This window comes from Camelus ferus, chromosome 22 (genome assembly GCF_009834535.1).
Source record: "Camelus ferus isolate YT-003-E chromosome 22, BCGSAC_Cfer_1.0, whole genome shotgun sequence".
Taxonomy (NCBI): Eukaryota; Metazoa; Chordata; class Mammalia; order Artiodactyla; family Camelidae; genus Camelus; species Camelus ferus.
The window spans coordinates 14,015,528-14,037,753 of record NC_045717.1 but is presented as its reverse complement, the minus strand read 5'-3'; the positions used below and the strand labels follow the sequence as shown (position 1 = coordinate 14,037,753).

At 39.1% G+C, this 22,226-nt stretch overlaps 1 long non-coding RNA gene across 1 annotated transcript; it reads left to right on the top strand.

Moving 5' to 3' along the window:
- Positions 1-8,976: 8,976 nt before the first annotated feature.
- Positions 8,977-20,325, top strand: LOC116659007. The gene is made up of 3 exons (XR_004314266.1): positions 8,977-8,987; positions 9,691-9,696; positions 20,252-20,325. It is a non-coding gene; the product is annotated as an uncharacterized LOC116659007 (long non-coding RNA).
- The last annotated feature ends 1,901 nt before the right edge of the window (positions 20,326-22,226 follow it).

Genomic DNA, 22,226 nt, shown 5'->3' with positions numbered 1-22,226 from the left:
CAAAACTAGCTTTCCAATGTGTGCATAGTATTGGCAATATGAATACACATTATATATAATCTAATTCTTAATTATCAGCTGCTCCTTGTCTATGTATTTGAAAACCTTTTCACAAAGGGAACTGCCTAATATGTGGACTTTTACAATAAAAATGCTGCATTCTAGTCCATAGTGTCATGTCAGTGGTCTGGTTGGACTGACTTGTCTGAAAGATGGTGACCCCTCTTCCCTGTCTCATTCCCCAGCACTGTCTTCCTCTTATGTGAACTTCATTTGTGAGCAGTGTAATCCTGTTCTGCATGATCATGCTCCTCACTTCACAGAAACTGTGAGGTGTATTTGGGGCGTGGCGTAGACAGAGAAGACAAAAATGGCGTGAAGTAGGTAGAGCGCAAGACTCCTGGGCCTCGACCCTTGGGGTGTGGTCAAGAGTATGGACACTGATGTCAGGCATAACTGGGGTGCCAGCTCTCCCACTGCAGTTGCTTGACAACTGTCAGTGCGGCCTTCATAAGGCTCCATTTCCCCAACTGTAAATTAGGTAGAGCAACACCACTCCACGTGGTGACACCCAACAAACTGGCCAAAGCGCCCCACCTCCCTTCCAGTGTGTGCAGCGCGCTGCTGCCGCCCCGCCCGCTCTCGTCAGATCAGCTCTCTGAAAGAACCCCGCGCTGTTCACAGACGTCCCAAGTGTGACTCTGCGTAGCGTGATGTTTCATTTTTAAAGAGTGCTTGAATTAAAATCCTTCCTTTAAACCGCAGGCTGAAAACCCAAGGCTCTTGTTGAAAAAAACTCACACATTAGATTATTTTCAAACTCAAAGAGCCCTTCTCTGTGCCCACCCAAAATCAAAAATACAGGGAGCCATGCTCCAGAGACGGTTCGTGTTTTCTTGAAGTCCTCTGAAATTCTCAGAAGGACAGAGTTGGCATAATCCTTCACAAGCACAGCTGCCCTAACCTTCCTCTAGCTGTCATCCTCTTGGCCTCTCATGGCTTCCTGCATCCAATTTAAACATCAATTTCTCACCTTCCAGCCACATTAAAAAAAAAATAGTTTTCACTTAGGTCTTGTCTTCTAACTCAATGCCTTTAAGTTTAGCTAAGTACATATTCATGGGTGGCCTTCATCCCTTTTTTTTAGTCTCAATATTATTCTGACTAGTAGCAACAGTTTTTGTCTGTGACAAAGGTCACATTAAATTTAACCAAATGATGTGGTCATTGGGGATTATGTCAAAAATTGCTATCTGTATGCCCTGTCACTACGGATTTTTGTTAAACGTATAGAAAAAAAAAGGAGAATGACCTAGACCCATGCGCTGCTATATATTTTTAATGCTCATTGAATTGCCAGAGGTCACACAGCCAGTTAATGGCAAACCTAGGAGAGCCATTCAAGCATTGCTCTTTTCTACTGCCCCTCAGTGTCTCAGGATTTGGAAGTAAAACTCTGGAACACATGACCTTCCTGTTAGAGTCCTTAGGATCTGCCAACCTTGAAGATGCCTTCTTTCTTTGATCTTGACTTCACTTTTTGATTATTTTAATTACAATAAGATAGACATTTAAAAATACACAGCAACAGAAATAAGTTGCTAGATTTTACATTTATTTTGTTCTCCAACAGAATGAACAATTACTATTCAGTGTTACTCACTGCTTCCAGAATTCTGTTTGAAAGAAGGGATCTCCAATCATCTGAAAAATTCTAGACCCAGAGCTGGCCTTTGTCCCTCAGGGCTTAGAGCAAGAGAAAACCAGAGTTTCCTATGGCTGGTCGCCACAGGCTCACTCTTTTGGTTCTATCAGAAAAGTAGTGGGAGTGCTCTATTATTACCTGGTCTGAGGTTAGAGATTCAAAGGCCAATTAAAAAATTCAGTTGTGACTTTTTTTATATTTAGGATAAGAAAGAAAGATTTTCCCTTGTTATTGTTTGTACAACAAAGTGAAAAAGCAGAGGCTCTTACTTCACATTACTAAACACATTTAAACCCTGGCCCTGTCATGGCTTATTATCCAACTTTTCCTCAGTTTCTTCATCTGAATAATGGGGATAATAATGGTTCCTAACCCACAGTTTTATTGTAAGGAGTTACTGAGTTAATACCAAGGAATGATTGGATTGTAAGTAATTTTCTTCAGCACAGATATGAAGGGTCAGAAGTGGACACAAGGATGATAGTCTGCTGGCTTATGAAGAATGATGATCATTTATGAAGTTAATTGCTATATTTTCCACTTTGTGGGAATGCAGTACAATGAACATCGTTACTGGCATCATGCCATACTTGGGAGATTCACGGACATAAAAAATCCTGGAACTGAGTATTGGTAATAACTATTTGCAAGTGGAATAGTGTATAATTTAAATCACTATAGCTGACATGTATGAAGATACTAATGTAGATAATACTTTGAAAAGTAAACATGATGATTTCCCTTAAAAATAGAAATGCCTAATAGGATTGCTAACTAAACATGTAACATTATCAATAAATATGTAGTTCCATCTTAATACAGTACTTTTTGCAATAATAACTAAGTCAAATACATTATTTTGTAGCTAAGTTAAAAAAAATCCTTCATGAAATGAACATGAGGACTCATTAACCATTACTGAGGACTCTTCCAATTAAAAAAAAAAAAAAGCAAAAAAAAAAAAGGGGGGGGGGTACTGGACCAGGGATAGAGACTTCAACCCACATCTGAAGATTTTCCAAACATGCTTATCTTGGGAGATTAAGTCTCTCACATGTGAATGAAAGGATTTAGTTCCTCCTTCTGACATACCTTCCTTTTATCACTCCTCTGCTGTTTATTACATTGTGACATTATCAATTACCATCGAACGTTCAGACTCCTCTAACCTCTGCTGTATCTCTGCACAGCTATCTTGACTCATTTGTCCTATTTTTAATCCTTGGGTCTTCTCCAAAACAGTGCCTTCTTCCTAGAAAACCGTTTTCTGCTCAACACACTGAAGACTCACTAATTAAAGATTCTGCCTGGCCCATCATGAAGTCTTGCCAGGGTGACTAACATACAACAAGGCTCTTTTCCTTTCATCTTTTCTATTACTCGATGTGCTTTTTGAATATTCTAATCCTAATGTTTACCTCGGCCAAGTTCTTACATTCATCCAATCCTCTTAGTAAACAAATTTTAAATGAACAATTCTGTGACAAGGATATGATATAAATAATTCACTACCCATTTGCATCTTAAATCAGGTTGTGTATCTGCTATCTCCCTGCTATATAAATTTGCCTCATAGGCTTTTTTCTGTTACTTGTATTTTTTTATGGGTGTGGAAATAAGTCCCTCATCAAAGAAGTTTTGATTTAGCACCTATAAATTCAATTCAGTATAAAGCTTTCAGTAAATACACATTGCATACCTCACATAGGGCACTGTGTGTGCAGGAAGAAATAAATTTCAGGGCATTCTCTGCTTCAAAAGTCCCATAATATGACAGAGGTGTCAGACAAGAATGCAAATAACTGTAACGAAGCTGCACAGAACAGTTGTAGGTAGAAGAAATTATTGTTCTAACTGCCAATGAAACCAGAAAAGATCCCCTCTGTGATCCAAAGCATTCCACCACATGTGGGGAGGAACCATTACTGTTTTAAAACCTTCTTTGTGGCTATTAATGAAAGCCTTATAGAAAATTTGAAAAATATGAAAACACACAAAGAAAAAATATTATCCTTCATCCATTAGCAAGAGTTAACCACTAAAAGCATCATTTGTCTTTTTCTCTTTTTCATTTTTCTGTTCCTATATATTTAAACAGATAGATGATCAAGAGATTAGATAGATAGATAGATAGATAGATCAATAAAGGTGCACAGATACAGGTATATGTAAAAATATAATATAGATATGTTTTGTAGCCTGATTCTTTCACACAATTATGCATGTGTATGTGTACATATGTAACATTTTCTAGCATTCTATTACTGTATCATATAGCTATATTATAATTCTTTTAACTAGTCTCTATTCTGAAAATTTGCTTTATTTTTGTTGTTACAAATAATGCTACAATCAGTATGTGCATATATCTCAGGTACTCTATATATCCCCCACTATTTCCATAGAATAAATTTCTAAAAGTGGCTTTGCTGAATAAAAAGGTATAAGCATTTAACAGAGTCCTGGCTGCAGTCAGATGTCACACACAGAGGGATAAATGAAAAATTCATGAAGGGATTATTTACAAAGATGTGGGCAAGGGTAAGACCCGCCAATAAAAGGATATTGTAGTACCATGGGTCTAACAACATTGGAGAGCCACTATCATCAAATTACCACAACGTTAGCAACTTAGAACAGCGCAAATTCATCACCACGTTTACAATTTGGAAGTCTCACTGGCTAAAATAAAGATGTCATCTGAGCTGAGTTCCTTCCGGATGCTCCAAGGGAGAACGTGCTCTTTGCTTTTTCAAGTCTCTAGAGGCTTCCTCCTTCCTTGGCTAGTGGCCCTTTTCCAACTTGAAAGCCAGCAATCACATCAGTCCAACCTCTGTTTCCTTCATCGTATCTCTAACTCTAGCTCTGACCTGCCATTGACAAGAACCATTGTGGTTACAATGGGCCCACCCACATAATCCTGGATTCATCTCCAGATCCTTAACTTAACCACATCTGCAAAACCCCTTTTAGTAAGTAAGGCATATTCACAGATTCCAAGGACAAGAATGTGGGCATCTTTGAGGGGACCATTATTTTACCGATCACACCACTCTAGTCCTGAAAGTGCGAGAAGAAGAAATAGTGATGAAGTCTAGAAAGTGCCGTAGAACACAAACTCCACGATAGGAGCTGTGGCTTTAGACAGATGACATAGACGCTGTCAAACAGCGGCAGGGAGGGAGGCTGAGAGTGACTACCCAGAATCCTCTCTTCTCCTTCCTAAAGCGTCCCATTGGTCAAACCAAACAGAAGCTAGAGGCCAAGGAAACCCAGGTACTGTGGGCCAGAGAGGTCAGTCTCATGGGGCACACCGCACAGTGAGGACGGTGGAGAATGAATCTAGAGAAACGGATGGAAATTATAGCAAACCTCTCCCCAAATTAACACACGGAGTGCATGAAAGAGCCTCCTAGTCATCATAATTCCCTGATGATAAAAGTGAACTTTAGGTCATTTCAATGGATTCCTATTTCATGAAAAAAGTCATTGTTAAAAGGAATCACGTTGGAATACCAGAGTCATATATTCTATACCATGTATTCTGTTCAGTACAAATAACTTTCCAATCAACTTTATAACAGTCAAGCAATCACCTTCAGAAAACTGCTTTCTGGGAGTTAATGTGGGTTAATAGCCATGGCCCTCTGGGGAGCCCCAAGGCAAGGATGCCAAGTCAGGCAGTGATCTGCAGGCCAAAGCGGCCTGGAGCTGTTTTAACAAAGGGTGGACCTTCTGATCCAGTATTTCTCATCTGCTATTGCTCAGTTTAAAATGAGACAAGGCTTCTGAGTCAGTGGGAACCCAAGGGTACAATTCTATACTGGGTTCAAGGTTAAAAATAGCAAAGCCAAAGTCCTATTTCTGTAAACAAAATGACTATCGGGAAATTAAAACTTAATTGGCACAACTTAACCGACAGTGACTGACTATAGCTGAACCATTTGGAGAACAGATAAATTCAGGAGACACTCCGAACCCAGCATCCAACTGAGTACAAGACTATGATTTCCTCACTGAAAAGCACCCCTACTCCTCGGAAAGTCCCGGGGAAAGGCAGTCTTCATTAGGACCAGACCTGAACCATGCTGAACAGAAGAGTAGTTTGACTCTACTTCAATTTAGTTCCTCCTCTTCTGAGCTTCCACTTTGTCTCTCCCATTTCACTCTTTTTTTCCCCCAAAAGACTTGATCGCTTTTAAGCTAATGAAGATGTGCTTCAATTCAGTAAGTGTGTTGAGTACCTACCAAATGCCAAACACTGCACTCTGCTTTGGAGCTGTCAAGGGAAAAACTATTGGCCCAGGTCATGTCCTCATAGAGTTTGCAATATAATGCCAAAAAAAAAAATATTAAATCTGAAATTCAGTAGGTGGTGAGAATTATTAACACATAAGTAAAGCTCTGATTATGAAATTCTCACCCTCTCCCTAAATCCTACGTATATGCGAGGTTGCCATGGGGCACAATATAAAGGATCTTGATAGAAAATCAAATGATTTTTATTCTAGCTCTGATTTTGTAACTAACCAGCACTGTGACCTCAGGAAGGAAAACAGCAGGCTCAGAATTTTCTCGTGAGGGTTGTGGACCACATCAACTCCATGTTCGCCCTTTATATCTAACATAAGCTATGTGTGGAATTGCACATATGCACCCCACGTACCAATACTTCCTTTGAAAAAGAGTGATGAGAACGGATAACTTCTTAAATCTCAGTAGACGTGCTGTTATGGTTACTGAGGCTTGTACTAGTGCACTTTATAAACTACATTCCTTAGATGCGTTACAAGTTTTAACTACACAGTTACACATAGAAGAAATGAAAATATCATTTTAGAAGTTGGAAAATATCCTACAAGATGTGAATAATCCAATTGTGAAAATATACCTATCTGTGCACCCCAACCCACATAGCAGCCTTTGTTTCTCAGTTTTAGACTATAATCCCTTAACAAATGAGGAAACTTTTAATGCTGTTCACCCTGATTTGTGCTACATACAAATAATTAGGCACATGAAAATTGACTGTTTTTGTGACATGTGACCTGAAATAGCGGTTTTCTCTATTCACAGGCTCGTACCTGTAGGCTGGTCTCCCCTGACCAGAGTCACATGGCTCTCCAGCTGTGCCGAGATCTCAGAAACCGTGAAAGTCAGCTTTCAAAAACAGCTCTCCAGTGAGAATCAGCAAGTCTCTTGCCACTCCTCAGAGAATGAGCCATAAAAGTCACCCATGTTCAGAGCAAATCATGACCTGCATTAACTCTGGGATCCTAACTCTGGGTCCCTCAAAGAAAACTTTGAGTATGCCACCTAGTGTATTTTAAATCAGAAAATCATAAAGATAACTTCCAGGGGCGAGGGTAGAGCTCAGGGGGAGAGGGCATGCTTACCATGCACAAGGTCCTGGGTTCAAGCCCCAGTACCTCCATTAAACAAACCAACCAACCAACCTAATTGCCTCCCCCTGCCAAAAAGAAAAAAAAAAAAAAAAGAAAAGAAAAGAAAAGAAAAGAAAAAATAGGGATAAAAAATGTTTTTAAAAAAGAAAAAAAAGGTAACTTCCAAATTCGTTAGATAGATAAATAGACAAACAGATAGGTAGATGACAGGTATAAGAAAAAATGCTGAAAATATTTATGCTGTTTAGAGCATTAGAGATTAGTTTTTGGTTTAAATTCCCCTCTGGGTTTTCTAAATTCCTCAGTTGTGCACGTGAATTGACTGTATAATCAGAAAACGGATATGTTTTCAAATTAAAAACTGCCATGATTAAAATTTGGGTTTTTAAAATACATTATATGTAGTCAGTTTAGAAAAGAACTTTCTTAGAGAACAAGAAATTCTACGTGGCAGAGCAGACCACAGTGGTACATGCTCTATTCACACACACACACCCCCGCCCCCGGCAAAAGGGAAAAAGGTTTTTAATGCTCTGAAAGCCAGAAGCAGAGTGCATTCACTCTCTGCGACTGTGTTAACACATTCCTTCTGTCCTTTCCTCCAAGCCCTTCCTGTTTCAGATGGCATTTCAGGAAACTGTCTGAAGACAGCCCCTCCTACACTCACACCTCCACTTCCATTCTTCTCTTTTTGAAAAATACCGGAGGTGCTCAAGGGGTGACATCAGGGTGACAGCTCTGGAGATTGGAGTTCTCTTTACATCTCCTTCATTAGTGGAGGCCATGTGGCAAGAGTCAACCTATGTTCTACCATCCCACAGTGTGGTTTTAAATGTTTCTAAAGTGACAGGGCCCCCAAACTGGGTCACGGTGGCCCTCCTCCAATTAGTCACAGCCACTCACTCCGCTGTGAGGCTGATGGAAGAATGTTGCAACATTCCTCTCCCCTCATGTGGACTGGTTAAGAATGATTAAATAGTGTGCTCTGTTCTTCTCGGTGCTCACACAGAGATAATAAAGTGACGTGTTTAAAGAGGACACTGTGGAAGGTGCATACCGATTTTTTTGATATAGAATCTCACAGCTTACAAGAGCCTTAAAGACGACCTGCTTCATACAGTGAGGCCTTTATTCAATTATTCATTCATTCAAAATATTAAGCATTTACTAAGAGCTAGAAATGATGTTCCATCCTATGGCTAGAACAATAAAGTCACAAAACCTTGTTTCTTCCTTAGGAAAAAAAAATTCTCTCATTTAATAAATATTTTTGAGTACCTACTGTGTATGAGACACTGTGAGGCATTAAGACTAGAGCAGTAAACAAACCTGTAGCAAATGATGTCACAGTCCACACCAGTGTACACTTGCCCAACCTTCAATCGCCAGTTCCTAAATTTCTTTGCCTAGGGAGTTATTGGAGTTAATTTTGCTGTCTACACAGTAGGTTACAAGTGTCAGGAAATTAATATCTTCTCTTCCAGTCACCTGCCCTCCCCTGAGCTGCCTCCAGCCGTCAAGTGATGGGAGCTGGTGGTAGGGTGATTAACTGCACTGCTTCATCTCGGACCAAGAAGTTACCCAGTGCTAAAGTTGTAACTTCCAGCACAACCGAGACAGGACGTGAACATGCCCGCTCTGCGCTAGCATGGGGCAACTCTCAGGCCCAGAGTTTACACTGGCTCCCAGGATGCCTCAGCGTATTCAACTCCACTTACCCCGAGCAGTAAGTGCATTTGAGCTCCTCGCCGCCTACTTCCATTCCCCATCTCACCTCCTTATTCTGCCTCCATTTTCCTGAGATCACCTCCAGAATTATCTGCATTTGAATAATCCTTCCCTCCCTCTTGTTCTGGAGAAAACTAGGCTAAAAGAAAGTCATGATGCCTACCCTTGAAGGGACATGAAGTGGAGTAACAAAGTCAGGCAAGAAAATGGGTAATGGTGACGCAGTGTGATGAATTCTATGGTCAGGAAAATGACCGTGTGCTCTGGGAGGACACAGGGGGATCTTAGCGGGAGGAGGCTTACAAGAGAAAATTCCATTGAGACTGAATCATGAAGGATGGGGTGCAGTTAATTCACTGAGTGAGGGAAGAAGAATAAAATTTTTAGGCAGGAAAAAAAATCATTTAAAAATCTCAGACCTGAAAGAAAGCACAGTCTGCTCAGGGATCTACAAATAGTGCTCAAAGGCTGAAGGTTAGAATGCACTGAGTAGTTTGGATAGAGAAGAAGTGATAGATTTAAAGAGATGCTAGGTAACGAATGACCTTCGAAGGAGCCTGGACTTTATCCTGAGGGCAATGGAATGGCATTGACAGGCTTTAAGCAAGCAAGGAAGTGACATGATTGGATCTGACTTCAGAAAATCATGCAGACTGCATTGTGAAAATGGATTGGAGGGGTCATGACCTGAAGCAGGGACACCCGACAGGAAGCTGCTACATTGATGGGGGGGGGGGCGGTGGTGATTAATAGTGTTTTGAACCATGGGGATAGGTAGAAAGTGCTGTATTTTTAAGGTATTAAGGAAGTGAAAGTTGGAAAACTTGTGATTTATTAGATATGGTCTGTAAGACAAAAGTCCTGTTTCTTGCTTGTGTAAATTGATGGACATTGGAACATAACTGTAATACTAAACCGCATGGAAGAATCCAGTTTAAGACCTGTTGGATGTAAGGTTTTGTGGAGAAACCCTTGCATACTGATCATGAGAAGGAACATTAAAAATAGCGAACAGTGAGGAATTAGGAATTAAACACATCTGGATTATATCTGTATGTGCTGAGTAATTTATTAAATATCTCCAAGTTTCAGTTTATTCATCTTAAAATGGGGCCACTTTATAAGGTTGAGACAATTTAAGAAATGGGTTTAGCAAAGAGCCTGGTCCATAGTTATTTCTCAATTATTGTGAGGAATACTACTACGTTTAATAGTGCTATTACCTTCCAAGTGGTGACAATGTAATAGATACTTGGATCTGGAATATTTAGTTGGAAGCCAAGAAGAGAGAGAGGAGCTAAAAATATATTTTAAATTATTAGAACATAAAACAGTACATGAAGATCAGGGAATAGATAAGATTACTGAGGAAAAGTGTTTAAAAAAAAGAAAAAAAGGATGGAACCATGAGGAAAATCAAAGGAAACTCCAGTAAGGAGGCCCAGAAGGACAAAGCCAGAAAGGCGTGGGGTCGCCGCACCTCTCTAAAATACAGAGTGATGCCAGGAGAGGTTCATGAAGAGATCAAGTCTATAAACAAGGGACCTAAACCTAGGATTGAGAGACTTCCACTGAATTCAGTAGCAAAGAAGTCAAGGGTCATTTTATTTACAACAATTTCAGCTGAGTGGAGGTGGCAGAAGTCCGACTGTAGTTGTCTGAAGCACAAATGAAAAGGTGAAAAAAAAACAGAGAAATTGTAGACAACTCCTTGAAGACACTTGGTTGTGGAAGGGAAGAAAGAGATAAGAAATCACTCCAGAGGGGTCTAACAGAAATGAAGGGAAGTTTTTATCTTTTAAAAGGTGGGAGGGAGTTGCATAGGTTTACATACTTCTGGGAGGGAGTCCTGGGATAGAAAAGGTTGAAGATGAAGGAAATAAAATGTGTCACCAATGACCCAGACTCTTGAGACTGAATGCAATGGCACTGGTGCACAGGTGAAGGAAAACACCTGTCATTTCCTGACTAAAGAACACCACAGACTGGTGCGGATGTGATGAAGTGTCTCCATGTGGTTTGCCAAAAAGATACCATACAACTGATGTATCACAAGATCTAGGAAGGAGAGCGAAGGCAGTAAATATCGACGGAGACGGTGATAGGTCAGAGAATAAATCTAAATTATACAGATTCTCAGATGCCATTCCAGATCTATAGAATCAGAATTTCTGATTCAAAAATTCTTTGGAGTATCGGACCCAAGATTGTACTTTTAACAGCATCCCAAGTCAATTTCATGAAATAGAAGTAGATCCAATTCATGAAGTATTTGGGAAGCAGTGACCCAGCTGGCATTAAAGAATAGGGTAAAGAAAGAGCTGAAATAATAGACCAGGAAGATTAGAGGAAAGACATGCAGGTACAGCCAAGTCCAGGTTCCTGGCACTGAGCAAGGGTCCAAGGTCTTGAGGATTGATACATTCAAAGAATTCAGACTATATTGCTGGATGAGTGATCCACACAGATACGGAAGAAACTGAGAATATTTTTAGGGCTTGGGGTGAGGAGCAAGGCTGTAAGTCCGATGCTTAATTCTCTAGTAAATGGTGGGAGCAATGGGAAGATCTGCAAACGTCACCAGTGAGTAGAGGTAAACAGTGACATCACTAGAAACCATGTTTCTCAAATGATTTTTCATTTCATTACTTTTTGTTGTTATATAGTTTAGGAAGGTGTGATTGCCTAGAATGGCTTCTCAGAGTTAAGAAGAATTCTGCTCTTACCAAGCACATTTGTTGGTACAGAAAAATAAACAGAACCAGAGAAACAAAGAGAATTTTCCTACATAAAAGTTCTAAGTCCTTTGATTTCTGCTATAATTTGTCCTCCTTTCTATCACTTCTGTATTTTATAGATGAAGAGATGGAGGCCCACAGATTTTAGTAACTTGACAAAGGTTACAAAATTAGTCATCAGTAAGTTATGGTCTAAAACACAACTACCAAATGTGCTTGCAAAATATGTCACCGATTTATATGAAATTTCTAGAATCTTTTCTAGTTGTAAATGACAGCTTGCACTGTTGTCAAATTTGTCAGGGCTAGTTGGCTGGATGGGGTTAGTTACTAGGGTAGAATGCTTCCTTGTCTCTTCCAGCTTCTAGTGGCTCCAGGATCTTGTGGCTGCGTAACTCCAATCTCTGCTTCTGTCTTCACATGGCCTTTCTCTTCTCTATGTGTCTAACAACAATGTGTGTTGGATTTTGGTCCCTCCCGGATAACTCAAAATAGCCTTATCTCCATATCCTTGATTTATTTACATCTCTAAAGACCATTTCTTTCAAAAATGATCATATTCACAGGTTCCAGAACATGGGCATATATTGGAGGTTTATTGAACAGGGGTCCATTCAAACCACTACCTACCTCTTGTGCCAGTTTCAGCAAGTTAAAAATGATTCCTTGAAATGTCATTAGATAAATTACTTTTTCATGGACATGAATCCTTAAGAGACTAGCATTGTACCGTCTAAGAAAGGAAAAGGGGAGTGGAGATGCGAGGTTGATACCACACATGCCTGATGTTGCACGTGCCATCCTGTGCCATCTGGTTAGCTTAATAAGTACATTACACACACACACACACACACACACACACAAATTTTTTTTCCTGGAATGAGGGTTTTTTTTTCAATTAACTTTTAGACAGACTTCAAGCAACAAAATTTACTAATTCAAATCAATATCGAGATTGTTAATATCATTGTCAGTGTCTTAGTCTATTCAGGCTGCTGTAGCAAAATACAGATTCAATGGTTTATAAACAACAAAAATCTAATTCTCACAGTGCTGAGGCTGGGAAATCCAAGACCAAGGTGCTGGCAGATCTGGTGTCTGATGAGAGCCCACTTCCTCATTCACAGATGGCCAGATTTTGACTCTATCCTCACATGGCAGTAGGGGGAAGGGAGCTCTCTGGGGCTCCCTTTATAAGGGCACAAATCCCATTTATGAGGGCTCCATCCTTATGATCTTGTTCCCCTCTAGATGACGTCATGGTCCCACTTCCAAATACTGTCACACTGGGGTTTAGTTTTCAACATGTGAATTTTGGAGATACACAAATTAGCCTATAGCAGTCAGTTACCTGCCTCTCAGAATTCCACCATGGGTGAAATTACAATCAAGAAAGCTCCATTCTTTGCTCTACAAGTAGCTCTGAGATGTCTAAACTGTTCTTAGTCTCCTATAAAGGATCTGCTAGTCATTGGATAATTATGATGATGTCAGTTTGCAAACTAGAAAATTATACACCAGGGGTCACTGGCACAGAAGTTAATGAATGCCCTAGAATATTAATGGATAGAACTCAGGGATTCTGAAAATCCTTTAAACTTATATGCATATTCTTTTCAACTCAAATAAATCAAAGGAGAACCCGCAGTGTGTACAGTAGGAGGAATGCTGCGTGGTTGTGTCCTTCCTATTTGTAACTGTCCTAACTACTGACACTTCTCTCCAAAGTAGCTGCGTCAATTTAGACTCTCACCAGAAAGAATATGAGAGAATAATGTTTTTCATACTCCGGCTGATACACATTAGAAAAAAATATTAAAAGTTTTAAAGTTATCTATTGGGTGTGAAATTGTGCTGCTTTGTTTTAAGTTGCATTTTCCTTTACATTCATGAGGTTCAAAATCTTTTCTTACGTTTGTGATCATCCAAATCTCTTTTGTAAATCACCTGTTCATATTTTTCTATCTTTCCTCCCTTCTTCTTCTTCTTTTTTTTTTTTTTTTTGATCTTATTCATTTGTAGGCACTTTTATTGTGGTCCACATTCTAGTCTCTTGTAGATGTGTAGTGTTATCAAGTATTCTCTCTCAGCCTGCCTGCTTTTTTTTTTTTTTAAAACACCTTCATTGTGGTATGGTTCCTGTACGGTAAACTATACATATTTCAGATGTACAATTTGATGAATTCTGATAGATGTATACACCAATGAAACCACTACCACAATTAAGATGGATAACATTTCCATCACTCCCCAAGAGGTGCAATTTTTGAATTTTCTACCCATATGTATTTTTTAATATTATTAAACAAGCATGATTTACTTTTATTATCAGAAAAACAGGATCGATCTATATAATCGCATGTGCATATATCAGTTTCCATAATTATACCCATGGCCATAACTATGATTAATTGGGTGTTATCAAGTAAAAACAAAAAAATTTTTTCTTCTATTCTCATAGCTTAATAGAACACATGCAAACACACTGAATGTATTAATTTTGGAGAACTGCACAGAAAGGTAAGGGTGATGTTATTTGAACTGGTGTGGTCAGACTGTCCTGTTTGATGAGTGACATTTGAGTAGAAACCTGAATTGAGCAGGAGTAGGAATCTTACAATATACTGATGGGAAGAGTATTTTAAGCAGAGGGAACAGAAGGAACAAGGTCCCTGACTAAGGCTACTCTAGAAGTAGAGTGGATAGAGAGAGTGAGCCAGGGGGAAGGCAACCCCTGGTAGATGAGGAAGCACCTGGAGACCATAAGGACTTGGACTGGAATCTTCCACTGACAGGTTTTAGCAGGTGTGACAGGACAGGCAAAACAGATCACGACAAAATAAACAAATAAATAAACAAGATAATTTAAAAAACTGATAGGAAATTCCAGAGGCATAAAACAGGAGACTAAAATATGTGACAACAAATAACTCACAGAGGCTGGTGTCAGGCACCAGCAATTTTGATTGGATACTTATAAAACGTCAGCCATTCAAAAGAACAAGCTTTTTGCTCGCGCTCCGTTTCACCTCACTCTTGTGGTCTAAGGGTTTAAATATTATGCAGCTTCTCTTATTTTACGTGTTTCTCTACCTAAGCTTTCTCAAGTAACCTGGTTTATTATTCTATAACTTATAACTACCTATCAAACCTAGTGTGTGTCCATCTGCCAATTTAATATATTTCCTCTTTTGATACGAAGTGCCCACCAGCTGATAACTACAATATACATCCTGTAAATATGGAAAGTAAGATTCAGAGGGGAGAATTAATGGATCTAAGTCCATTCAGAGGTGCACACATTTTCTACAGAGGCCCCAAGCAGGGAAGGAGAATAACCCACCATGTGACATGGCTTTAAGCAGGGATCCGAGCTCCCATTCAGACCAAAGATTTATCTCGTTTCTGGTCACTGTCAAATTCTAAATTCCTGGATTAAAATGATGGAGAACGTGGTCCCTGCCCCTCTCTTGCTGCTTGGGTGCTGTGTACGCTTTATTTTTGGCGCCTATGGATTTTTCTTTCCTTTTCTAAGTCCAACTTTGCCTGCAAAATAATTTGATTTATGCTATCCAGAATGTTAAGATTTTTTTTTCAGAATTTTAAGATGTTTGTAGCTAAAATTGTAGAACCAGAAATTAATGGGTTTATACAACTGAGGAATACTATTTTCTCATATAGAAGAAGAGACATAAAAATCTAGGTTCATTTGCAGTGTTACAACATTAAAATCAAATTGTAAATAAACATTTACATACAACCTAGTTTTTTTATTAACTAGTGCTACAAAGACCAATTATCTTACTGTGTTAGTTTAACAGTGTTATGGTATTCTTTGTTCTTAATGTGTCTTTACGACAGAAAATCACATCAAATCCTTGAGAATCTGAATTTACTCCACCATATTTGTTTATTTATTTATTTTTGCTTGTTTTAAGCTAATGGTTCAAAATTCTTTCTTTCTTTCTTCAAACCACTGGCCTATGCTTTCAACTGAAAATATAATTTTAACTTACAGCACTTTAATTTTAATTTGAAAAATGATATTATAATCACAAAAGTAACTTTTAGTAATGTTTCTACTTAATTTCATGTTGAAAACTTTATAGTCTTTTCCCATTAATAGGCATATTAATATGATTTATATTTTGCTGTATTTGTTTTTTTCACATACTACTCACCTATCCATCACCCTCTTAATCCATCCTCATTTTTAAGAGTCAAATTTCTATGCAGTGAAATGCACAACTCTAAGTGCACCATTACATGACTGTTGACAAATGCACATGCCTGTGTAATGGGAACCAGTTTCAAGAGAAGTGACATCATCGTCACCCACAGAGAGTTCCCTCATGTTCCTCCCTAGGAAATTCCATCTGTCATCTCCCCAGAGGCAATCACTATTGTCATCTTTCCACCACAGCTGACTTTCACCTGTTCCAGAATGACATATAAATGGAAACACACCATATATATTCTTTGGAGTAAGACTTCCTTCTTGTGGATAATGTTTTTAAGATTCATCCACATATTGCATACACTAGAGTTGTTCATATTTCTGAGTACTGCCTTCTTCTACAAATATACCAAAATGTGTTTATCTATTCTTGTCTGACGAAAAATTAGTATTTTTCTAGTTTAAGGCTTTACGAATAAAGCTGATGTGAACACAGTTTTTCAAATCACTTTTGGGTATATGCTTTCAATTATCTTGGGTCAATTTCTAATGATCAGTTTATAAGAAAGCACCAGAACTTTCCCCAAAGATATTGCAATATTGACCAGACCATTAACAGTGTTTCAGTTGTTCCACATCAGTGAAACATCCACTGTTGTCACGTCTTTTAATTTCAGTCATGCTGGTGGGTGTACCTCCTGGTGGTGCTTTTACTTACTAATCTTCCCAAAACCGTTGGAGTGAAATTGACACTTCCAGAAGACACAGCAAAATCACCTTGGGATTTTGCATACCACCCTCCAGAAACCACCTGTTTCAGAGGACTATGTCTCAGTTTTGGAGGTCTAACAACAAAGGTTAGTTTTTGCTGAAGACAACTGCATTCATTCACCCCAAGTACTACAACACCAATCACTCAAGTCATCAAGTTGATTGATTAAAAGTAATTCCATTATGAAAAGCAATTTCAGAGAAGAAGAATTTGGGTAAGCAAGGAGTATCTGTGTGCACAATATGTGTGCAATCACAGTCAATGTTTTTAATTAACCATATATCCAGTGACTTTGTATATATCTGTCACAAATAAACCAGAACATATTAACTGAATGAAAGAAAGAAACATAAGACAGTTTCCCTGCTTACTTGGCAGTTTCCCTGCTTACGTGAAATATACTACCTGGCATTGTAAACTGTAGGACAATACAATGATTCATTGGGTGAAATCTGTATGCATTACCAAACTGCTCCTTGTTAAATCACAATTTATACTGTTCACTTTTTAAATGGATTAATGTGAATTTCCTCACTCAACTATCTTGCACCATTAATACATGTCTTATACCATTAGTACATGACTTCCAAGGAGATAACTGTTAAAAGACATTGTTTAATTTGGGGTTTGTGACAGTTTCCCAAGGTTGTTAAGAGGAGATATAAGAATTGAGTTTTCCAGCTGTGGGAAATCTGGTTCTGTTATGTTTTTCCTTCAATTCACTCAAGTGATTTTCATATTAAGAAAGCTTCATGCATATTCTTAATCAATGGAAAAACAGAAGAATACATACATAATTTCCAAAATCAACCACTAGAGTTTGAAAACTCGTTCTATGTTAAGGTTTTATCAATGACTGACATGCAGACATAATTTGGAAGCTTGCCTGTTTTTCTTACTATTTTCTATTCTACTCCAAACAGAAATAGGAAAAATCTGCAATTATTAAGTACTACTATGTGCTGCTAATTTATTCATGTTAATGGCTTTTAAATATTCAGTTTCTCCATCAATCTATTTATAATCTATGTTTATAAAAGTAGTACCTGGAAGCCCAGGGATCTTGCATGTGCCCACGTTACTTTCCACTATGAAATAAAACTTTCAGACAGTGCATTAGACTCTTCTAAATTCCTATATCCCTTCTTAATTACTTTTCAAAAGAGATGTTATTATCCTCATTTTAAAAGAGGAAACATACAAGATGATCTGGTTGTGCGTCAGAGACAAGATGCACTCCCACCCAAAATTTGGTTTGGATGTCAAGAGAGATAACACACATGCACCCAGATGGCATGTACTAACATGTGCAAAGTAGTCGTTGCCATGCAGAGGGAATCACTTCAGTCCCTGTCTACTGAAGTGTGCTGCTGACTGACACTCTGTGAAACACTGCTAGTCAAAATCCATTTGTATCATTTTCCCCGATCAGTCTTCCAGCCCATAATGAGGCATACATTTGTTCCCCCACCCTCCCAAAATACTTACGGAATTACCTAATTGTCTACATAGAAAATTCAGAATTGGCCATCGCCCTGAAATAATCTTTGTTTAGAATGACCTTGAACGAGACACTCATTTGCTCTGAGGCTCATTCTCCTCTTCTGCAAGACAGAGACAATCATGCCTCTTAGGGTCGATGTAAAGATTATATGAAATAACGTATACGAAGCAAATAGAATGCATGAGCCATAATACACATTCAAGAAATGATAAATATTAATATCATTATTGTAAGAGTATTTTTCAGGCACCATCAATTAAAGCAGATTATTCAGTAATGTCCTTCTCTGACTTTTAGCCTTTTTAAGGGTAGATATGATTAGAAGAATCAGTTTACATGCTATTATTAATGTAACATTTAAAACTGCATTTTAAGGTTTTTTGTAAACTCCAACAAAACCAACTGGGTGAATGTAATCTATTGCTTTGGGAAAACAGGACTCAAAGAGAAAATTTAAAAGTTCAGAATTCAATTCCCTGTGAGTACTGCGTCTTTTTCTACTTGTTTCCATTGACTTCCTCCACTCCCAACAAATAAATTGTCTTTGTTTCTATAATGTGTGCTCTCACACTATCCACAGAGAACTAGGAAACTATGATATTTTTAATACAGGCTTTTTTACTCCCCAGAAATTGACTAAAAGAAGGTGACAATCTATCAGAGTTGCCAAGAGAAATGCTGGGTGATCAATTATCTCTCTGAGGACGTACAGTGGACACGCACGGTATTCTGAAACTTGTCAAACCGAGTGTGAGCATGATGCGAATACAGCTGCTCGATGTCAGGGCCTTGCTTAAACAAAAGTGACAAGTTATGACAGAATTCCTGCCTGGACGCGGACAATTTCTGAAATAGCTTTTTGTCAAGGAAACATTAAAAATTCAAAATCCTTCTGCACTACGCCGTCTGCAGACAACACTCTGGAAATGAAAAGCACTCTGCTTTTCCAGAAGCCACACTTTTCACGGACTCCGGGGGTGTCCCATCATCTTTCACTCCTGGCTGGGCCTGCTCTGTGACCAGCTGTGGGTAAAACACTGGCTTGTGAAACCGCAGGGGAGAGTCAGGCTCAAAGGGCAACTGCACCCGGGTCTCCAAGGTCTGGTCATTCTCTCCACCAACCCATTTCCCAAGAGAGGAGTTCACCTGCCCCCAGGGGCAGTCGCGTACCGCCTAGAAAAAGAGGAAGCTTTACTGCAATTACAGAAGCTCTTGTTCCAGAATCTACTGACAACTAACCTATGCCCTCTGTTTTCTCTTTGAATAATTTTACTTTATATAAAATAGAAATCATATTTCCAACAAGTATTAGCCCCATGTACGTGTAAGGCACTACGATAGACGTGGAAAACGGACCAGATGCGCTCTCTACCTCTGAAGGCTTCACAGTGTAACCACTTACTGAGCAGCTACAGACAATTTAAGACAATATTTAAAATATAAAGCACTCTGTCAGTGCAAGGATTCACCAGAATATTTAATCTACACACATAAGCACACACACTGAGAGGGAGAGGAAGACCAAAGAGGGACAGTGGGTAAAAAAAAAAAGTAAGTATTACCATCTTTGGTGTGATTATATATAATATTTGATTTTGTACTTACTCTGTTTTTGAAGAGAAATATGCATTGCTTTTTGTAATAAAATATGCAGATAAATATTATTTCATCTGTATTCAGAAAAAACAGAGACTCTTACAAGGATGCAATTTTGCCATTTCCCTCATTATCAGATGCTCATTTTCAAACTAACACAAATATGACCTCTCTCCTCTCTTGCAGACTATTTTCCTATAACGGGAGAGTAAAGGAATGTGAGAGGGATGTGATACAAACTTTATGTCAAGATAGTTTTGAACATTCTAGGAATTCGGTGATCAGGTGAAGGAAAGTCAGACCTGATGATCAGTGCTGAATGGAGGAGGGTGGGTGTCTTGTTCAGTCCAGTCCTAAATGCTTACAACCATGCCCACCCTGTAACAGGTGCTCAGAAAAACCTTTGCTGCAGCAACATAAGGATGAACTCCTGGGCCCAAGTTTTGGCTATGGTACGTGAGTCAACGGAATCTTTCTTTTCCTTTTTTTTTTTTTAAGTCTTACTTTTCAAGAAAATGGAAAGACAAGCCACAGACTGAGACAAAATACTGACAAAAGACACATCATAAAGGACTGTTGCCTCAAATATACACAGAATCCTTATAACTCAACAGTAAGAAAATAAGCAACCTGATTAAAAAGTGGGACAAAGACCTTAACAAGCACCTCACTAAAGAAGATTCACAAATGGCAAAGAAGCACATGAAAAAATGCTCCATATCATATGTCATCAGGGAGACGCTAATTAAAACACCAGGGCAATACTACTACGTACCTGTTAGAATGGCCAAAATCTAGAACCCTGACAACACCGAACGGTGGCCAGGAAGCAAAGCAGTAAGAACTCTCATTTGTCACAGGTGGAAACGCAAAAATGGTGCAGCTACTTTGGAAGACAGTACGACAGCTTCTTATAAAACTAAACGCACTCTTACTACACGGTCTAGTAATCACGCTCTTTGGTATTACCCAAAGGAGTTGATACCTTATGTCTACACAAAAACCTGCATATGGATATTTATTGCAGCTTTATTTGTAATTGCCAAAACTTGGAAGCAACCAAGATGTCCTTCAGTAGATGAATGGATAAATAAACTATGGTACACACAGATAATGGAATATTATTCAGTGCTGAAAAGAAATGAGCTATCAAGCCAGAAAAGACACAAAGAAACTTGATGTGCATGTTACTATCAACTAAAAGAAACCAACCTGAAATTTCTACATACTGCATGACTCCAACTATACGACATGCTGGAAAATGCAAAACTATGCAGTTAGTGAAAAAGATCAGTGGAGACAGTGAAAGGGGGCTGTGGTCTAAGGGAAGGATAAGCAGGCAGAGCACAGAGGATTGTTAAGGCAGTGAAACTATTTAGTATAACTGTAATAACAGATACGTATCTTTATACGTTTGTCCAAACTCACAGAACGTACACTGCCAAGAATGAGCCCTAAACTGTGGACTCTGGGTGCTTACGATGAGCCAGTGTAGGTGGCTCAGCTGTAACAAATGCACCACTCTGGTGGGGGATACTGGCAATAGGGGTGGCTATGCATGTGTAGGGACGGGACGGATATGGGTAATCTCTGTATCCTCCTTTCAATTTTGCTGTGAATCTAAAACTGCTCCAAAAAGATAATGTCTTAGAAAAAGTTTCAGTTAATAAAAGGCTAGTTTTGAAGACTCAAATCTTTTAGTAGAAATACTTGGTAGAAAAAGCCCTGGGATTGGATATAAACAAGCGTCCTTCTCTATTCTCTTTACAGAACACCTTCCCAGTCATCTAGGGAGCAATTGAAAGCCAAAGACCTAAGCAATCATTAAGTTATATCAAGATATACTGCATTAGCTATCTAATGCTGTGTAACAAATTTCCCCCCAAAGTAACAGTTTAAAACAACAGACTTTTAAAATCTCTGGCTCAACTGGTTGTTGGCAAGCCTCAAGTCCTTATGGGCTCTGTGGGTGGGGGAACATTCTTCCTTTACTATTTTGTCACTAGGTCTGAAATCTACCACATCAGTAACGAGTTTAGTCCTAAGGCCCTAATGAGGCACAAGTTGAAAGGTGGGGAAATATATTAAAATATTATTTCACTTGTTAACTCGTTAACATCCATTACCATGAAAATTGCCATGAGTTAAGTGGACACACCAGTTAGTAAAGAACAGGACCCTGAGATAATAGGACAGAATAGAGACTCACTTCACTGGGGGTTGTGGGAGTGTCAGGGATACAGGTGGCCACCAGGAAAGGCAGGCCCAGAAGGATTCCTCCGAATCCCTCGGCAGGGAGGGACATGGGGATGGCGAGGCCCCGAAGCAGAGAGGAAGGCACAGAGAATGAAGGTACAGACCCCACATCGAGATGGTCCCATCAGGGGGTCACTAGCCACTTTTCATGTAGCTCTGCTGAATCCTTGGTTTACTTCTTTCCTGGACATACCATTTCCATTTAAACACAGATGCCTATTGGTCAATACCCCTTTGGTTGGTGCTGTCACGTTGACCCCTCCCAGGACAGGGATGTCAAGGCATCAATCTGTGTGGCTTAGTCCCTCGGTGTCCACCAACACCCAGTGACACACCACTAACTGC